This window comes from Oreochromis niloticus, linkage group LG10 (assembly GCF_001858045.2).
Source record: "Oreochromis niloticus isolate F11D_XX linkage group LG10, O_niloticus_UMD_NMBU, whole genome shotgun sequence".
NCBI classification, from domain to species: Eukaryota; Metazoa; Chordata; class Actinopteri; order Cichliformes; family Cichlidae; genus Oreochromis; species Oreochromis niloticus.
In genome coordinates this window covers 3171473-3192256 of record NC_031975.2, presented here as the reverse complement: position 1 = coordinate 3192256, position 20784 = coordinate 3171473, and the positions used below count along the sequence as shown (strand labels likewise).

Here is a 20784-nt window from a genome sequence, read left to right as displayed (position 1 = left end):
AACTTTAATATTAGACAACGATAACCCGAGTTGGTAAAAACAGAAAAAAACAAAAAAACAATGACTTTCTAGTTTTTAATTGATACATTTCATTTATTAAGGGAAACGGGCTATCCAAACCTACCTGGCCTTATGTGGAAAAGTAACTGACTTGAACCAAACTGGGGGACTTTTTTACCAGAGGCCACTGGATCACGATTGGAGTCCATGAGTTATTACAAGTTCAGCCTGAAGAGCTTCAAACATTACGGCTTTTGCCAGGCTAGCATGCTTTAACATTAATAGCCCTACATGGATATCACAGTGCGGGAAAACAGTATTGCTACAACTACAACATCACTGAGTTTTGCATCATGGTTTTTGCAGCAGCCACATCAGCTGCTGGCTACTCATAAATTAGGATTTGGAGTTGTATGTTTTTCATGCCTTTTGCTTCTGAATAATCAGAAGCAATTAAGTAACCATTCTAAAAAAGCAACACGAATCTGGTATGTGTTATTAAAAGTTACTTTCCTTGTGACAAAGGATCCACATGTTTGATGTGAGTTTTACACTGGATGCCTTTCCTGACGCAACCCCAAAAGATATTTGTGCGACAGAAATAGTTTTACAACGTACCACACACCGACTCCAGATCTCCTTACATTCTGCATTTTGTAATAATGAAAAAGATTTGTTTGCCTGCATCTTGGATCATTCCAGAAACAACACAGTGGTACCAAATGAGACTAAAGAGTCCACTATTAATGTCACTGCAAAATCTCTATGAAGCCCAGCAGACTCACTACAAGTCCCCGTGGGTATACTTTAGTAATTTCTGTCAGGCCGTATCACTGCACAGCTCCACCCATCTCTGTGATTGTTATTATAATGACTCAGTGTTTTGTCGGCCAGTTCTTCCTGCGTTCTTCCAGCACTGAAAGTACCTAAAGTGCTCCCAAAGTCTAAAGATTGTAATCTGTGATGTCATATTGATGCATAGCCTGAAGCAGCTCCATTAGCGGCCCGGGAGACTGACTTTGTGGACTCATACAATGTCTGCCTGTACTTTTACATCTACAAGGAAATTTAGATGATAGTGGGGCTATTAGTTCTGTTCCAGAAAACATAGCCTTATCTCCGTCCAAAAATCATTCTCCATTACATTCACCTTGTACTTCTTTTCCAATAGTTGTATATTGGTGTAAAATAACAGATGAGGAGGCAATAGATGGACTAGCTCAGGAGCAAAATATACTCTCTTGAAGCTAAATTGCATAGAATAATACACTAAATGGATTCTGTTCATCATGTGAGTCTTTAATGAGTGAAATCCTCCCCATATTTTCCTGTCACAGGGAGGTCAGAGGTCAACTACGTAATAGGGCCCCAGGACAAATCAGCGTAGCATCGTGCCAAAAACAAGGACTTGAACCCAGATCCTCAGGCTTAAGTCAACCACGAGCCCGCTGCCCTAAGTGAAATCCTGATCGGGGCTCGCAAAATCGCTAGCCCGACGTCCCGGGCTAGCGATTTTTCCAGTCGGGCTACCAAAATCTATCTCAGCCCTGCCCGTCGGGCTATCATAGGAAGGAAAAATATGTGTCAATGCTTTTGCATTTTCTTTCGCAAATGTAGCTGAGTAATTATGCTATTGGCATCGATGAGCCTCTGTCAATATGTGACATATCGAAATCGCGTTTGAATTTGCGCTTGTTTTTTGCGATCCGTTCACTTTGCGATCGTGCGAACGGTGTGTAGAGAGCAGCAGCACTGATTGGTGAGTGACGATTAATTACGCACCAATTCCTCTGACGTCGTCTTATCACTCATTAGCTACTATTCAAACGTGACAAGTGAAATCTCCCACAGCAAGTTTAAACATGTGAGAGGTTGATTGCGCAGAGAATCGCTGACCGTTATGTAAGTACCTGTGTAAAAGCAGCAGGATTTACGCCGGTATTTTAGTTCTGCTGAGCCAAATAAGACAGGTCAGGGTGAAGAAGGGACAGCCAAATAGAAAGCCGACCACAAAACGGAAAAGTTATGACAAATCAGACTATGAGGCAAAAAGAAAGCTCAGCTCTTTTGGTTTCATGGACAAAAGAATTTATGTGGCTGGAATATGACGAGCTAAATAACATGATGTTCTGCCGGGTGTGTCGTGAGTTTCATTTCATTTGAGTCGACAAGCGCCTTTGTTACTGGGACCAGTAATTTTAAGAAAGACCCCCATCAGAACTCATGAGAAACGCAAGAAATGCATTATTGCCCAGTCTGCAATATCTTTCCCAGAACAAACAGCAATTGCAAAAAACATACTAAAAATAAACCAAGCACAAGCAGAAGTCCTGAAAAATCTTTCAAAAGCGTACTATGTTGAGTGAACCACCATTGGCCAAATTTAGCAGTTTTGCAAACTTCAAAAAGCAAATGGCCTCGATCTTGGTTCCACTCACCCCTTACCCGTGACTTCAGTGGAAATTTCAGATTCAGGATCTGACACAGATTCATGTTCTACACAGTTCTTACAAGTTCATAGAAATTTCTGTTCAATTAGAAACAAGTATTCGAGTTGATGATTGTAATTTTTATACAGTTGTGATTTGTATTTAACAATTTTCTGATTAATTTTTGTTTCTGTTACAATATTATACTTTAATGTATAATATTGTAAAGGAAACAAAACATTAAAAAATTGCTCTCTTTTTTATTCGGGCTACTTAAATTTATTTTGGGCTACCAAAGACTGAAGAGTGCCTGCCCGAAGGGCTACCAGAGATTTTGAAATTTTGCGAGCCCTGCTGATATGTACAGCTGTGTGCTATTGTAGGACAAGGCCATATTCTCACACAGCGTAATTGGCGCCGCAAACCGACACCTGATTGACCAGCGAACACATGATGACAGTGTAAACAAGCAGCACATGAGCTGGTGAGCCTATAGATACTACAATACCCCCCTACCCACTCCCACACACACACACTCTATTAATGACACTCACTAATGTTCTCTTTGGTTATTATGACAGCAAGACGTGTACCAAAAGGAAGACCGCGTTTAATATTGCAAACAGAAACCTAGGATCTACCCAGGACAGAGGTGTCAGGATAACTGTAACTGTGTCATTTTAAAATCAAAGCCTGATATTGTGGCAGTAATGCAGATATGATAATGTAGCTGCTCTTTGTATGTTTTTACAGTGAAGATCCCCTCCACCTCCATGTACATGGATTTTGACTTTGATTAATTTGCCATAAAAGGTAACACAGAACGCAGAGTTACAGAGGAATGACAGCATTATTGCTAATATTCGATATCATGCAATAATATCAAGAGATATTGAGACAACATTGTGCATTTTTTGACTACGGTAATGTGGACGTGAAGCAAAAAACAAACAGATAATAAATAAATACCATAATGTAGATTATGTTAAATCACTCCCCTGTTGGGAAACAGGTGAGAGAGGCCCAAAAATGCAAGTTCTGATGGCATTTTTTAAGCGCAAATGTTGGCTGGAAGCATCAGTTAGCATGAATTAGCTCAGAACTGTTGCACCACAGTATGTGAAGAAGTCATCTCTAAATGTAATAAAATCTCATATCCAAGTGCATAATGGACACTGGGCACGTGGATGATTACATGTCTTCAGCAGACCACTATTTACTGGTAATATCTAAGGAGTAATATAGCTTCCAGGCTCGACTACATTAAACATAAACAAGAGAGAGCTACACTTTTCCTGTATCATGTTATACAGTTACGCACACACATGCTAACAGTTTTATGTCATTTGTGTCATGATAACATTCCCATTGAAGAAGTCGCCATTAATTTTTCTGACACCTCTGTCTCTGACACCGTAGTGTCAAACGGCCACGGCCTGTTGTCACATTTTCCCCTGACCTGACTACACCTATATTTCAAACTCGTCACACTCAAAACTCCAAACACTGATGTTGAAAGGAGCACTTTAGGAACCTGCCGGATTCTGAAGGACAGCCTAGTTTTTTTTTACATTAAACTGCTGAGTAATTATTCAGATTGCAGGTGCTTAGCTGCAGCTGGAAAACAGTTTAATTTGGAATAAGAGCAACAGTTAAAAGCATGAAACTCCTGGATGTGCCACCGCAACGCTACTTCCCATCTGAAACCACCTGCTGGTGCACTATACTTAGCCCGGACAGCAGCGTGCGCTCTTTGCAGGTTAGATTCACAAATGCTAAGACTACCTTTCAGCTCAAACTCAGAACTGAAGGGCACTTGCCATTGGTTCCCTGTCCCTTTAAATAACTTTGAGACCCCTTTTCTCTTCTCTACCTCCCTCCCCCGAGGTTTATCACAGTGACTCTTCTCTCTTCCATCTTCTCCTCTCTCTCCCCCTCCTCTCTTTCACACACACACACAAACCCTGCCTGTATGTGTGGCTGGCAACTACAAAGCAGTTAGCCAAGCATCTCTTGGCTCTGTGCAGAGAGAATAAGACACTCTCATTACTGCCCTTAAAAAGCTCTTGCCCTCACAAAATCCACTGTAGACCCAGACACCGGCACAGAAAGTCACAGGAAAGACTCAAAAGAGTTAATAAAGGCTACTTTTTCACCCCTCTTACAACTCAAGTCACATGCGACTGTGTGTGCTTGTCTGTGGATGATGGTTTTTGCACCCGCCCCCCCTCCTTTCCAGTCCCCTTTCCTGTTCCTCTTTAATGTCACAGGGCTGGCTCATATGACCTTGAGCAGCAGCGTTGGCACGGCAAGAGCGAGAGCTGCCTCGCCTGCGGGCGCCCTTGAACTGGATCTGCAAGACAAAAAAAAAAAAAAAAAAAAAAAACGGGGGAGAAAAAACCCTTCATGCGGCCTGATAGACATCTCAGCCCTCCTCCTCCTGCCCCCCGCACCTATCCTCCCCTTTCTCCTCAGCTCTTTTATTCAATCTACGCCACTCCTTATCTGTTCCCCCTGGTGGGAAGAGATTTATCAGGATGCTGTATCTTTAACCTCTCTATCAGACGGAGATAGAAACAGAATTTCAAAATGTCTGACCGGCCCTGCGCAGATTTATTTTTAAACCTCCTCCTCCTCCTCCATGCACAAGCCCCGTGCCATTTCAGGAAAGGGGTTTGGAGAAGGGTGTGTGTGTGTCTGTGTGGGTGAAGGGTGAAGGGTTGCTTTATGGAATACACCTGTGTGATGAGACTGCCATCCACTCCAGAGGTGTTGTTTACGTATATGGAAATTCCAGACCGTTCCCCTCCTGGCTCTGCTCTGAGCCTTTAGCACACACAGTGACCCATAGCTTCAAAACAAATGTCCCGGCCTCTGTTTCGGGAACAAGTGCCAGCTTAATGACCAATCAAGGATCTCGGGCCTCGAGAGAGGGGGCGGTGAATCAGAACCAGTGTTTTGACAGGTTGATGATGACCTGCTGGGTCCCAGTGAGGACCTCTGATTTTCTAAAGTAAACACCACAGTCCACAGTCCAAAGTCTGACTCTGCGCTGTCCAACTCTTGCTATTGCCCGAGAGCTGAGTAAGTCTACTGTAAAGCACAAAGGAGATTTTTTTTTTTTTTAAATCAGCAGTAAACACTGGGCCACCCTCCCTGCGACGGCGACTCAGGCCACCAAGGTTCAAGTGATACTGTAAATATTTGCATCGCCCCGTTACAGGCAGTATGTTCAATACTGAGCTGGAAATTCATAAAAGGACATTTCTCTTGAATGTAACACTAATACGCTGCAGAACAGTGTGTGCACAGAGGACAGGCCCTCCTTCTAACCCTCCTACTGGTTCTCTTCATGCCTGACCTTTCAAAACTGTAATATTATCACATGTCATATGCAGGCCTGCTGGAAACCATCTGCTAAAGGCAATGTGGTGGCTCCCTATCACCAAAAAGAAAAAGAAAAAAAGGAAACACCGGCTATATTGGCCGAGCACTGGTTCCGACTGGTTTACTGCTCAGCGTGTCTCACCTTCACACACACAAACACACACGTAGAAAAACAGACGGGGCCACGCACACACGCCCTCAGAGGTTGTTGTTGAGCGACATGAGCCACAAGCGCTCTCCTCGATTACTGTTAAGGGGCTTTCGCGCAGAGACACGAAGTTCTGGGGCTAAGAATAACATTAGGCAGGTCTGCTTCCCGGCAGCGGCAGAAAGAGCTCGGGAGCCACAGAGGGGAGCTGCATGTGCGGACTAACACGGAGTCTTTCCTGCTAATCCAATCCCCCGCCATGTTTAGCCCCACCTCGGGATATTATGTTATGTTTGTTAGTGTGACACCTCTGCTAATAAGGCTGTTTTTACAGAGAGCGAAACCAATAAGATTAACATTAGCCAGGACTGATACAGGCAAAGAAAACAGATTTTTTTTTCATATCAGGGAGATGGATGTGCTGAAATATTAAAAGGCCCACTATAGATTCCCCCTGCACCCCTCCCTCCCTCCCCCCTAACTCCAGAAGAGCCAAAAAAACAGACTCGTTTGTGGAGGCACCACAGTGTCCTGAGAGATTCATTACAGGCAGATTTGTTCCACATAGTGAAATATGAGTGAGCTCTACTGCCTGAAAATTGCATTGCTCCATAAGCAGGCCCCGACGCCAGAATGAAACCCCGATTTTCAGTCCTAAAGGTCTTAGCTCAGTACGACAACCGCGGCAATTATTTGCGAGGAGGAGATCAAGCCCAGTGTTTATCCCGCTTTGTCTGTCTGAGGCACAGCGGGAAGACACAAAGGCTATGAAATAACAAGCAACGTGTAGGATCGATATCAAAAACACATGCTTACTGCGGCTAGTCCCTTTCTCTGCCACACTGGGTCCTTTTGCCAACAATCAGCACGAGCAAAATTGACCGAACCCTAATTCGAGCGTCTTAAAAATTAACCTGTAGTTAGGAGAAATTGCAGCCATGCTTGACAACCATGTCAGTCCAGCTGAACAAGCATGTGCGCTGCTCCTCTAAACCACAGTTGAACTCGGTACAGTAAATAACCTGACCCGAATAAAGTCAAGAAAATCCTGGAGAAGGCAGGCTATATTTAGCAAACAGCAGCCCGTATGTCAGAGAAAAGAACCAGAAAAGAGCCTTTGCTTAAAAGCGTGTGTGGCTCGGGCTTTGAGCCTGACAGGTCTGACTGCAGAAATCAAACGCTATTACTGGAGACTGAGAGGGGAAGAGAGGAACTTATAGGAGGTGGCAGTACTTTAGAGACTCGTGCACTACTGTAAGACTTATACTATACGCGCATGTGTGTGTGTGTGTGTGTGTGTGTGTGTGTGTGTGTGTGTGTGTGTTTTGAAGTGTGGGGCTGGGGAGTGAGGAGAGACCTCAGCGCTCAGCTTGGGGCGTATAATCTATGGTTCATTTGCAGCTTTTCTCCCCGGTATGACAAGCCGTTTACAAGACATAGCCTCTGCTGCTGACCCAGTTCTGAGTGGCTGCGTCTCGCGACAAGGCCCTGCCTCCCCATCAGGCCCTGCTCCTCGTCTAACTGACGATAACACCACCACCCTCTGCCTTCGTGAACTGTGGGAAAAAAAAATAGGTCGCCCTGACCCACTTTTCTTCTTTTTTTCTTCTCTTTTCTCTCCCCTCCCTAACGTCGTGCAAGGAGTTCTGCAGAGCATGATCGAGGGAGACAGTGAAAGGGTGAGGGCGAAAGATATAGAGAGAGAGAGAGGGGGAAACAAAGGAATAAAAGAAGTTAAAAAGACAGGCTCAGACTTCTCTCTGATCATTCCCCACATTCTGGCGGCCTTTGGATTACAGCCGACCGTTATCAGCTGGCCTGCTGCATGTTTGGCAAAAAACCCTCCCACGCCTTGAAACAACAACTGCTCCTGAGGTTAAATACATCTACAGGCCTCTACCATTCCCCCTTCCCACTTCTACCTCTCCTCTTCCAGGTGGCCATTATCTCCCGTCTTACTGGGAATACTAAATAGGAACCCTTTGCCTTATTTAAACGCAGACGCACACGAGCTACTTTGCAGTCATTTGACACCCATGAAAGGATGACCTGTCATACAGCCTAAAAAAATTTTTCCCGGGGTGGTGGGTGGCTTTACTAGAAGGCTAGCTGAAGCCAGGAGCTGCCTTAATGCCTGGTAGCATGCTCTCTGAATGTCTCCGCCAGTTAGCCCAGCTCATAAGATTTCTGAGATCACATGCATGGTCCTCTCATGCAATCCTCAGCAAGCTGCACCCGCAGTACATCATGACTCTCTCCCTCCCTCTCTCTGAGGTTAGTGAAGAACAGCTGAGAGTTTCATTCATTTAGAAACGTTTGTTGTGGGACTCGCTGCGTTTTCAGTGTTGATTCCTGCTTGAAGCCACAGTGAAATATCTCGCCAAAGCACACGGTTTTTTGCTGCTGATTTAAATATGAATGCACCTGTCAAAAAATAAATAAATAAATCACCAATCATCAGTCACTACTTGCTGTAGCTTAGCAACCTTTTAGCTTAGCTTCTCCTCGAGACCTATATTTGTAGGAGGCAAACTGACAATTACCTTTAAAAACCTTTAAAGCGACTTACTGAACAGTTCAGTTTGAATGATAGTGTTCCACTTCGTTTTTATTGCTGCAGTAAGCCACTTGTTACCGTGCATTTTACACGTTAGGCCTTTTAAAACCACAGGATGACTTGCAGAGCATTTGGTTACACAAATCTCTTACAAATAGACTGTCGAATAGCTCTCCTGACATTAGCGTGCCTTATGCTGGCACCCCGGCGTCACAGTGTGCCCACGCTAGAATATTAGGCCCGCCAGATGCTAGTGACGACATGTGTTTCGCGTGTACTCATTTGCATCAGCCACAGTTTGACACTTTTAAAAACCAGAGGAGGGTTGACCTGCCACTAAACTCTCACCAGCTTGGTGCTAAGCCCCTGCGTGCTAATGGCGACCTAGTGCACACAGACATGTTGGTGCCTCAGAGACAAGCTATGAAGAACGCTGCTCCACTTTCCCATGCTGCCAGAAATGCTGCAAAAACAGCAGAGCTGTGCTGTATCCCTCTAAGTGCACCAAATATGACCAGAGAGCAAATGGCTGTTGGAAAAAAGGAGAAAAAAAGCAGAATCGGGTGTCAGGTCTCTTTATTCAACGGGGGTTGGTGGAGGTTCTAGCTAAGTGGGTGGATGTAGGTCAAGCCCTGCCTCTTCGTGAGGTCAACACTGAATGGAAGGGGAAGGTGGCTTAGACAGAAAGAGGCCCTGGATAAACCACATTCGTCTGGCTCTTGTGCCAGCGCTGGCCCTAGACGTGTAAACAAAGTTACACAAGCACACAGCTCCTCAGTGATAACACTAGGTGTGTGTGTGCGTGTGTGTGTGTGTGGAAAAAAAACCCATCACACACGTTACAAAAGCTTGACTGTTGCTTTAACAGTCCAAACGCTCCCTGTTTAATGGCATATAAGTTGGTGACACTTGTTTTATTCTACATAACACAGTTACAGGTGAAGAACATCTCCGATTGGCTGATGCTGTAAACAATCAACCGAATTATACAAGCTACAGGTTTGTCTTGTGTGTACGTGAGCTAAAAGCGTGTCAGGCGGGTGGCGGCTGATGTCTGATTTTAAAATGTCACATCCTGGCGGGTGATCGCCTTAATTTAAGTTGCTCCTAACAAGCGAACTCCCTGCACTTAATCAAGAAAGCTTCTGAGCAGTTGGGACTGCAGGGGAGGCCCACTGGGTGGTGGGGGCTGGGGGTTATCTGTGATTAAAAAATACAAACAAGTGCTGATTTCTAATTTTCACTTTTTATCCAAATTTTTAAAAAGTATTATTCATACGCTGAAGTTAACTTTAAAAGAAGAAATTATGCATCTCAAAATACCGAGGACACACAGATGCTGATGCAAACAGCCAATATCAATACCAAAATTGATATTTTTTTCTATTAATTTTGATGTTTTCATTTTATCTTCATTTCAAAATCTTGATTTCAAAATTACTGGCCAAAACTGACAACAGGTAAATATCAGCATTTTCTCATTTGCTGATGCGCAGATATTAGTCGACATATTGGCTGTTGCTGCAGCAGACTGTTTGGCCCTTAGACAGGTGGAAGACCCTGATGCAGGTACAAAGAAAAATGGTTCTGACAACCAATATTTACTTGGAGTAGAGATTACTACACCATGTATGAAAAGTAAACCTATTCATATTTTTTGGTTGTTTTGGATAAACATTCTCACTTTTCTTCCAGTGGCATAAACTATTTGCCGATGGGTATTATCTGGTGCACTTAAAGGGGACTAATTTGGCTAATGTCTAAACTCAAAGTTTTATTTGTGGACTTCACTTGAGTAGATTTGCATGATTTACAGTTTAAAATAATCCTTATTTCTTGGCCTCGGTGCAGCCACTCAGTTCAGCTCTGCTGTCTCAAAAAGCCGCTTCAGCTCCTTTTACGATCAGGCACACTTTAGGTGAACTTTCTTCTGATTGGCTGCCCTTCGTAAACCATATAGTGACATCAAACAGAGCCAAGAGTAGAAAAAAAGGTTTGAAACAGAACAAATAGAGCAGCGATAATCCCAAACCTTTGGCTCATAGGGATCACATATGTCATGAAGCCATGTTTAATATGAACACCCACCACTGTGACAGTAAAAAACCAGAACTACATGCAGCCATAAAGGAGCTAATGAACACAGTCTTGTATAACGCCCAACTCGCTCCTGTAAGGGGATCAGTTAGAATATGGTATGCCACAGTCTGCTTTCTAATAATGAGCGAGATGAGAGGCACAAACAGATGAGAATGAGCTCCGCAGAGAAGAAGGAGGAAGAGTACGTTCCTGTCATGAAAACAAGACAGGAAAATTAGTCGTTGGCTCTTTGTAAAGCTGCCACAGATACCAGGTGCCACTGAAGCAGCATTCACGCTCATATCGTGGGTAGACAGGTAAACAAATCATCATATAAATGTAGATGCTGCCCGGATTCATTCTTTTTGCATTTTGATCCTAAATTTAGGACTCATTTAATGAAATATCGTGATATCAGTTATCTCTGAAAGAACCAAGTTGCTCCTGATACAAAAGCATCCTGGAATTTAAGGAATAAATAAGAGTCCCATTTTCTGTCACCACACACACACAACATTGAAACTCAGCATCGTAACAGGTCCCAATTAGCCTGAGAAACAGTGGCTCTCGTTGACTGTCCAGTTCTCCCAGCGTAATATCAAGACAAGTTTCTGGGGGGGGGGACCCCATGTCATTTGCCTAAGGTTTATTAAAGCAGCTTTAACAAAGTGGGCTGGGATCCCTATTTACACAGCCATATGGTAAACGTATCCAGGGGCCAGATATGTTAACATTTGAGCATAAAAATACTCTGAAGCAGAGACAGGAGCATGCTCTAAAGTGAGACAGTGAGCCAGCATGGTTTAAAACAGCGGGGCAGCTGTGGGGAGCGAGGGAAGGCAACTGCAATAACACACATCCTAGCAGCCAGCTCGCTCTGGACATGAATCACTCTGGACATGAAACGACCTTTCCCTGACATATGCTGGTATCAGTGATTGAGAATCGAGTAGATGACTAAACCTGCTCCTTTCGTCAGCACAGTCAGAGTGGAAACTTGTAGTAGCCATTCTCAAATTCAGATAAAGGCTCACTGGAGCCGCACTGCTGGGTCTGACACAACCTCGACCCCGTTTGACCTTGGGAGCGATTACCAAACTGAACGACGGCCCCCGCGGCGACACACATGCCTGTAGCGAGCGTCTCCGCCCCCTCATCCTGGTAGACATACAAGGTTGGGAGAGAGGACAGGGGGTGAGGCTGGGTGAAGGGTGTCACATGATTGGATCTCCTTCTGGAGAGTTACTTAAAGAGCCTCCTCAGCAATCAGGTCAAGGTCATGTTCTAGCCCTAATGCCAAAGGAAAAGAGAGAAGTCTGTGAATGTGCGTGCGCGTGTGTGTGTGTTATGGAAGAGTGCACAAATAGAGAGGGGAGGAGGAATGACTACATGTTCAGCAGTCCTGGGTCCTTGACAACTCGAAAACACAAGTTATGATTCTATTAGCTGTATTAATCTTCCTGCTTAGTGGACACTTTTATTCAAAGTCACTTACACGATTATCACTCTTGCACATCTCTTTCCATTTCTACTGCTGGATATTTACTGGAGGAATCCAGGTTAATTACCTTTGCTCAAGGGCAGAGGGTGAGCAGTGTATGAGCCAGCAATCTTCTGGTCACCAGTCCATTTTCCCTAAGTAATAGGTCATATGGCTGCCTCCAGTCATCAGCCCAGTGCTTTCCATCTCCTCTCAAATGGCCTCTCTACCACTGGAAGCCTTCTAACACAGTTATGAGAAAGCTGTGCTGCTGAATCCCAGTCTCTCGGTCTGTTTACCCGGCTGTAGTGAGGACTACAGTGAATAACGTCACCTCGCTAATGGATTTACAAGTGGGCTGAAGGTTCACAAAAGGACGGCATGTTTCAGAAATTCGAGAGACAACTGTGAGTGAAGGAGGGAGGCTGGGGTTATGCCAAATGTCCTCAGCCCTTCCTTTGCGGCACGGGCATGCATTCGTTTCTCATTTAGCTGTGTACCACCTATTTAGCCACATTCTGTTAAAAAGATATTTATTGAAAGTGCAATGAATCATTTCTCTTCGCTGACAATTTTTAAATGGACCGAAGGGAATCTGTAATGTCCAAGCCATTAGAAGGCTGCTCTCCACGCAGCTCTAATGGAATATTATCTTGGATGAATGACAAATATCTACCTTGGAATTGCATGCAAGACACTGAGTGTTTCAAGGGAAATTTTTTGACATTCCTCTATTTAAAAAAGAAAAAAAAAAAAGACAGATAATGTGCTGCAGATCTATCTGAACTCGCACAGCTCGACTCTCCACGGCCACCCGCACAGGTCTCTTGTTGCTCAGCAACAATTCAGCTCATCACTAGAAGCCAAAAAGTTACACAATTACAGTTCAAGCCAAACAAGGGTTAGAGGTGTGCAACGTTATTAAGCGAGATATAGCCATCTTTCATAAGGTGTGGGTCTGACTGAATAAGGAAGCGGGGAAACCCCAGATGATGCATTTTCCTCCAGCAGGAACCAAGCAACGTGTGTGAATGCTCGCTGGGTGACAACACCGCCCTGCAGGGGAGGTGTCGTTGGGCTGACGGCGTCCAGCCGTTGCTCCCGGATACAACAAAAGTTTAACAAAGCCTCAATCTGGAAACACAAGCTCAGAGCTTATAGTATATATATGTATGCCCTGCTCCCTCTCTCCTCCTCCACCGCCACCACTCACCCCCCGCCCACCCCTCCACTGTGCTGTGCAATATATCCATCATTCATTCATAAATTCTGAAAACTCCTCTTTAGTTAATTGCCTGGGAAAATTTAATTTCAAACGAAAGCTTTTAAAAGAGAAAGATATAATTAAGTTGCAGGGATCTCTCTGCCCGCCCCCCCACCCCCCGTCCAGGGGTGCCAAGGGGACGTGTGCTGTGAGCTGTGGAGCTCTGCACCGCACTGCTCCGTGTCAGGGAAGTCATACACCCATGTTTAAAGCAGAACGTTACGTAAAGCCTCCCCCTCTGCACAGGCTTACTGCACCAGACGCTGTGTCCTTGCCTGGGCTGCTCAAGGTTCCCAAAAGGACAGGCTGCTAAGAAGTTAGGAAGGACAGGGCTCTGTGATAGCCTGCAAAAAAAAGAGAGGGTAGACGGGAGGGTGGGTTGCTGCTTGTGACAGCCTTGGACTTTGAATTCAGCGCCAGACAGGCTCATGCATCAATCCCTCAACTTACAAAGACAAGGCACTAACCTTGACGAGGCCAGGGACTCTTCAGGAATGAGTGGCATTTTCACTTAGCCCCAGCTTCTCCCCTGTAGTCCTGCCACATAACCTGCTTAAAATAAGACACAGTTGAAGAACAGTTGACCTCAGTCACTGGACTCTGTGACCCATCGTTCTAGCCCTCAACCCTCAGGTTTCTTCCACCACCCCGGGGGGGGGGGGGCTTTGCTACAACACATGGGGAGGTCGCATAAATAGCATTTAGTGCACAAGATGCCTGTCAGAAAGTGTTTTGTTTGAGTCATCGCACACGCTCGAGTGAATCCACGTTTGCTGTGATGCTCGGGATTATCACAGACTTAATTACATCCATCCTCCGACTGTTGCAGCTAAACAATTCTAACAAAAGCTACAAACACACAGACAAGCATCTACTGGCATTATGCTGTTTATGCCACTGCAGGACAACACGGCAGACATTCTCCATCACGTGCACGCACGCAGGCTGGGCATGCCTGCCGTCTATGAGCATCTGTCCTCATTCCCTTTTGCAGCCTGCCCACTCTGACACGCCTGTGACACTGGCCTGCTTGTGTCGAAGCACTTTCCCCCCCTCATCTGACTGCAGCAGCATCCTGGCTGCAAACTCACCACAAGAGTAGAGAAAACCTCCCTACTGCACCTCTACAGCCCCCGGGGCGGCAGCTCTGCTATAGGTGCAAGAGAGGCAAAGAGAGCCAGAGATGGAGGGAGAGAGCAGAGGGAGGGGGAAGTCAGTTCCACTCCGCTCCGCTGCTGTGACCGCACCAGCCCGGCCAGGAAAAGAGTCAGCTTCTCTCACATCACCCAGGAGGTCTGCTGCTCCACGCTACATCTCCTCAGTCTTTACTTAACGTACCAGAGGAGTGGTACAGTGGAGACTTGATGTTACCACACTACAGGCTAGCTTGATGCCGTTTCCCTCCTCCGCTTCATTGATCTGCACACTGGGCCTCGGCGGTGGTTGTTTTCGAAAGGGGCCGATGCTTCATGTGGGTAATTTATTTGACCCGTAGTATCTCGCTCTTTCAGCCTTCCGTCCTCGATTAGCGAGTAATTTCAGCAAAGTCTAAATAATTCACGGCAACTGCAATCAGCAGCGATCAATTGGGGGAGATAATTGAAGGGCCTGTCATTGCAGCCAAGGCCAAGGTGAAGTGTGAAGGCAGAGGGGCGGAGAGTTGGAGGTGAAGGCGAAAGCCAAAAGGGAGGAGGAGGCGGTGGTGGGTGCAGGGGGGCACGAATCATTCAACAGATGAGTTCTGGCTAGTATAGCTTTCAGGGATTGCAGAGAAGGAGTCCATCTTTCTTCCTCACATTTCGTCATTCCAGCCTGCATCCAGGAGCGGTGGCTGTAAAGCAGCGTTTAGCAGTTACTGCTTTGTCATCAAAATGAGTCTCATTGACTTTGGCTGCCTTCTGCTCGTGACAGAAGCAGGAGCGCTGTCTCTGAATGAGACACAGCGGCTCGCTATGACTGAGAGCAGAAATCTTTTAAGTGGGAAGACACCACAACTGCCCCCACGGTGATGTCATTTCCAAAAGCAACAGCAAACTTCTGTAGTTCCACATCACTTTCTGACTGTGTAGGCATTCTAGGGGGAGAAAAATCGGAGAAGATGCACTGAAAATACACCCCGATCAGTAAACGGTACACATGCATCTTTATGTGTGCTTATCTGCGTGACCCATTTCTGCTTGGTTTAGAATAGCGGTGTTCCAGTAGTAATTTGAATGTCTATTTCAATTCAGCACTGTTGGTTTCCATCAGTCTGTATTTATGCATTAGTCACTCAAGCCCTGATATTTTAGCCTAGTGCTCATTACAATCATTTTCAAGAAATTTGCTTATGTAAAAGCCACTGACAGACGATCGGAGCCAGGGATGCACTGACAGATCAGCTGAATATCGGCCGATAAGTTATCAGCAGATAAGACTGCATTTACTGATATCAGTTTGGGCCTTTAATTGGGGGGGGGGGGGGGGGGGGTTCAGGCTGTAGTTACTCAGATTTTGAATTTAGTATGAAAAATAATCACATTACAAGACAGGAAAAAAAAAAGGAGAAATGTCATTACAGATTACAGGTTGGAGGGGGGGTTTGGCGTGTAGGTAAGGTTTGTGCATTTCTCTAAAAAATGGTAAACATAACAAGAAAGGACCGAAAAAGTATAAATATGGAGTATCGAGCAAACCTTTATTTGTGACACAGGCACTGGGCAAGAATTTGTACGGAAGAGGGGACAGAGAAGATTAGCACTACTTAATAGTAAATCAGAGAAAAGTGATCATTTCAGCTTGTTGATTGAACACAACACTGACTTCTGTCTTGTTAATTAGAGATAAATGTTTCATTCTGACTGTGAAATTTACAGCACAACTGTCACGTGTAAATCTTTTTCCTGTTACAGCAGCACTTCTGACCATTGTTATTAGAAGAGTGTCTGCTGAACAAACAAACGATAAATGGAACAATAAAATGATTTGGTTTAATGCACGCCCCGCGCTGGCATTATGGAGCCCAAACAATTAGAGAAATGAGTTTGTGGCCCAAAGGTGTCTGGTTTTGAATCCTCAGTGGGCCGACAAGAGCGCGGGCCTGTAAGTAGATGAGAAATGCACTTCTGCTCCTCACATCTACTGTCAAAGTGCCCTTGAACAATGTTCGGTGGCCAACAACACAAGTGCTGGGCATCTCCCAGGTCTATAATAAATCAAAAACTCTGCAGTAAATGCATGACACTTGTTCTGGTAGATTGCACATTAGTTTTTCTTTTTTTTTTTTCTTGCTGCCGAGTATCTCAGCAATCAAAAAGCGGACGCCACTCTCAATTTCTGTCCACCCTGTGCTCGTGCTGTGGTCTATGACAGATTTCCAAACAGTAAGAGTTTGAGCTGGCACAGTGGCAGTAGTTAGGGAAGCTGTTAGTAGAGGTAAGTGGCTGGGCAAGTACTCTGTGGAGTCATCCTGTGAAAAAAAATACATTTTATTACAGCGATTTCTCCTTTACATAATTCAAAGTCACAAAGTAGCAACAAGCAGGGGGATTCTGAAATTACTTTGTGTTTTCCACGATGTGCAAAAGAGATGTGCAGAACACACCTGCAAGAGCACACACACACACACACACACACACACACACACACACACACACACTCTCATGTCAAAACTTGCCACTTTCATACAGCAGCAGCAGCAGCGGCGGCGGCGGCAGCAGTGTTTTGATGGCAGATAAGATTCTGCAGTAATGAAAGGCAGCCAGTGGACAAGAGAGGAGAGAGTTCAGAGTCCAGTCTTGTGACTGTTGAGCAGCCTCGGCATCATTTGCATTTGGCCATTTGAATGTCCTCTGGTTCTGTTGCAGGCTACTGCACATCACTCAACAGCAGCTCCCGGGACAACAGCAGATGGCAGAGTCAAATCAAGCCCCGTCCAACACAGAGGATCCTTTGAATTACAGCACGCAGGCCAGACACTCAAACACTCACAAAGCACAACTTAAAAAGTTGGGCTATAAACGTGGAGGTTTTACGTTATCTGTGGCAACAGAGGACAAGTTGAACTACCTTGAACATCTTGTGTAAGTTCAGGTCAAATAATTAAGCAGCTTAAATGTTCAACAAAAGAGAGGCTAAGAGACAGACCCCCAGACACAGGCAGTATTTAGAAGGCTTTAAGAAAGTTTGACTCTTCTCTGCGTTACTTTAGATTGGTAGCCTAAGCAGTTATGTGGAAGGCAGAAAATTAACTGAACCTTTTTTAAAAAGCCTCATATTCCAACATCCAAACAGGTTATTTCAGAAGCTGAACTGCAGCTTGTACTCTGCCCTCTTTCCGGTAACTCTCAGAAAACTTCAGCCCCTGACCTTTTGCCTCCACACGGATCCAAAGTCCAATGAAGCAATAAGATATTTGTGAAAAAAAGGAACACCTACATAAAGGCCACTCAGAAACTCTCGCCGAGAAAACATCCAAGCCTTTGAGATCTATCAAAACACATCTGACATGACGGCCAGGTGATGTGACAGGCTGCAACAGACCAACTTGAAATGATGGGTGTTTTAGTCTGCAGACTAGACTAATCTCTATCAAAGGACCCTGGGGAGGGTAAAGGTATTCAACATTTTCAGAGGTGGTGTAAGTAACAAGCAAAAAAACAACGAGTATTAATGGGAATCACCAACTAAGCCACACATCAAGTGCGCACCTTTTTGAGTGCATTAAAAAAAGCATTACCTTGATTCTGACTGTGTAATAAAGTTGTTGTAGCAACACTGCTTTGCAACATTTTTAACAACCTTCGCCTACACTGTGTTTACTGTACATGCTCAGGGGTTAGTGTCACTGTCCCTGCTTTCCCCTGAGTGCTACTGCAGTGACACATGCAAAGTCTTTCTCAATGAATATTCAACCCAAATTCATTTTTACACCCAGTGGACACAGGTGGCTTTTAACACCTTGAAACAATCACATATGAGTCAACTATAAGACCCTTTACGCTCGGAGGGCCATTAAAAATCCCTTAAGACTTGCCAACTGTAATCTACACACCGGTGCAACTGTGAAGCGTTTCCCTTTGGTGGTGCTAAAACTACAAGATGGGGGGCTGTGCAGTGTTTTGACCCGACGTGATGAACTACATTAACTGTACTAACGTTACATTACAGCTGCCGTGCTCCAAGCAGAAGACGGTGCGCACTGTTATTAAATTAAGCCAACGGGTGACATTAGTCATTCGGTGTTCGTGCTGCCAAGCAGACTGACAGCCCAGAATACACTGTGAAAATTAGCAGGAGGGTTTCAGGAGATTCAGAGGCGGTGTGTGCGTGAATGGGGAGAAACATTTATAGAGAAATGCCTCTATCGTGGGCCTAATTTGAGCCACTGATCCGAAGGATACGGGCACTGGCTACCGTCACTGAGCGGCTGTGCGGCTAAATGGAAAGCCACACGGGCAGGTTTATCCCCCGCTTCTTTATGCAGCGATTTCAGCGACACATCCATAAGCGCCCCTGGCCGCCGTGCGACACACGAACAGCGTTACCGATCCCCGACACAAACACACACATACACACACACACACACACACAGAGAAAAAAAGCGCACGATCTAACCACTGCCCGACATACGCGCACCCGTGTACGTTTCCACCCGCAGCAGTATAATAATAACATTGTCCAGACGTGACAGTGCGCTCGTGTACAGATTCCCTTACCTGCGTTCGTCCACCCCACAGTCAGCCGGAGAGGCGCATCGTTATCATTCGACAGGAGGAGGCAAATCCAATGAAAACGGTCGCGACACTTTTGGCAGGAAGCAGAAATGGCGAGGCAGGCTTCGAGGGAGGAAAAAATCAAGTCCGAAATAATTTCTAATAAGCCTCGTTTTGATTTGATATGATTTTTTAATTCTACAAATTAATGCTGCGCCTGTGAGCGAGCCGAGGTGTGGAGCGCGTATTCTGTGGAAATTGTTTATTCTCGGAGTCCCCTCGCTGTGGAGAAGTGAGCGCAGACAGCTACACTCCTCCTCCTCCGCCTGCCGCTGACACCACCCTTAAAGGAACAAGCCTTCGCCGCTGCCCACATACTCCCTCTGCCAAGAAGGAAGCGCTTTTTAACATTAGATGTACAGCAAATGGTCTTAACGCTGTTTTTTTCCATATTAAACTAAGTCATATACACCGCCTACGGTTTGTCTCACACCAAGGGACATACAATCGAAATGCTTAATTAGCAGATTATTATTTAATCATTTAAATTATTAAGAATGAGCTGGGCTAAAATGACCTACCAAGGAGGGGATCTTTTTGGTTACGTCTCATTCTGTCTTACTTTAAAAAAGAATGTTCAAAAAGTTATGAATAAATGCTGATAAAACTTTGTAGGTGTGTGGAGTGGGGTCATGTTAATAATCCAAAATTTCCACCAACATCCACAAAGGTCTTCGAGGTCAAGTTAACAATTTGTTGGCTGAAAACTTTCATAAAATGCCTGTTTTCTTTAAAACCTACTGCCCGTGTTTGTATTGGCAACAAATAAGAAATGATACCGGTATATGGAGATTCTAAATATCACATTATAGCTTGCATCCAAATATCATGTCACGTTTGACCTCTGATCTCATTTTTACATTTCACACCTGCTTTTCTTCAAGCTGAACCAAAATGTGTTCTAACTTTAACGAAAGAACTGTCAAAAGAAAGAGAATGAGCTGCCTGGTTAGTTAGAAACATACTGTAGTAAAATGTTATATAATAATCAATACCTGTTATCCATTACCTGCTGCTACATAATGCTTACATACAAAATACAGCTCTTTTCTCTTAAAAGTGAATATTGCCCACAGAGTGAGCGACCATTCTCAGATTCATTCTTTTTATTATTATTTTTGCTTCACTTTTTTTTTATTACAGCATGTCTATATAAATAGAGAGTGTAATTCCTCAAATGGCCACTTGAGGCTGCCTCAATTCCCAGTTTAACATCCTTATTAAAACTTTACAATAAAAATCACCATTTTTCCAGGTTGGCCTCTGCAGATAGCGTTCACCATTGTAACTATTATGCTGGGAGATTTTTTTCTTGATCTTTTTTCTGTAGCTTAGCATTAGGGGTGAGGGTGCTTTCTTTAACAGGTGGGGCCTTTCTGCAAGGCCTCACCTTCACTAACTGAAGTCACTGAACACGACATCTCAAGTCCACTGTTGGCTTTTGTTAGCCTGTGACTTAGGGCTAATAAGCACATAAATGTATGTGTTGTTGCACCCATACAATTTATGAATGCTGCTTGCTAGCCTTACCCTAGTCCAAGTATATTAACTGGATTCTACATATTGAACCCTCAGTGTTAGCATTTCAGCCATGTCCGTTTTGAAGTGACCCTTCTTGGACAAAGCGGTGGAGTGATGTTATTAGCTAGCTCGCAAACTTGACTTTTGATTTGGTGGTTGATGGTTT

The 20784-nt window shown here is 44.7% G+C and overlaps 1 protein-coding gene across 1 annotated transcript in view; it reads right to left on the bottom strand.

The window, feature by feature from the left end:
* Positions 1–19377, bottom strand: part of nrip1b (nuclear receptor interacting protein 1b) — a 39015-nt gene extending 19638 nt beyond the window's left edge. The window contains exon 1 of the mRNA XM_005454595.4: positions 19041–19377. The gene's annotated coding sequence lies outside the window, so the exon portion shown is untranslated. The remainder of the gene's footprint in view (positions 1–19040) is intronic.
* Positions 19378–20784: the final 1407 nt, after the last annotated feature.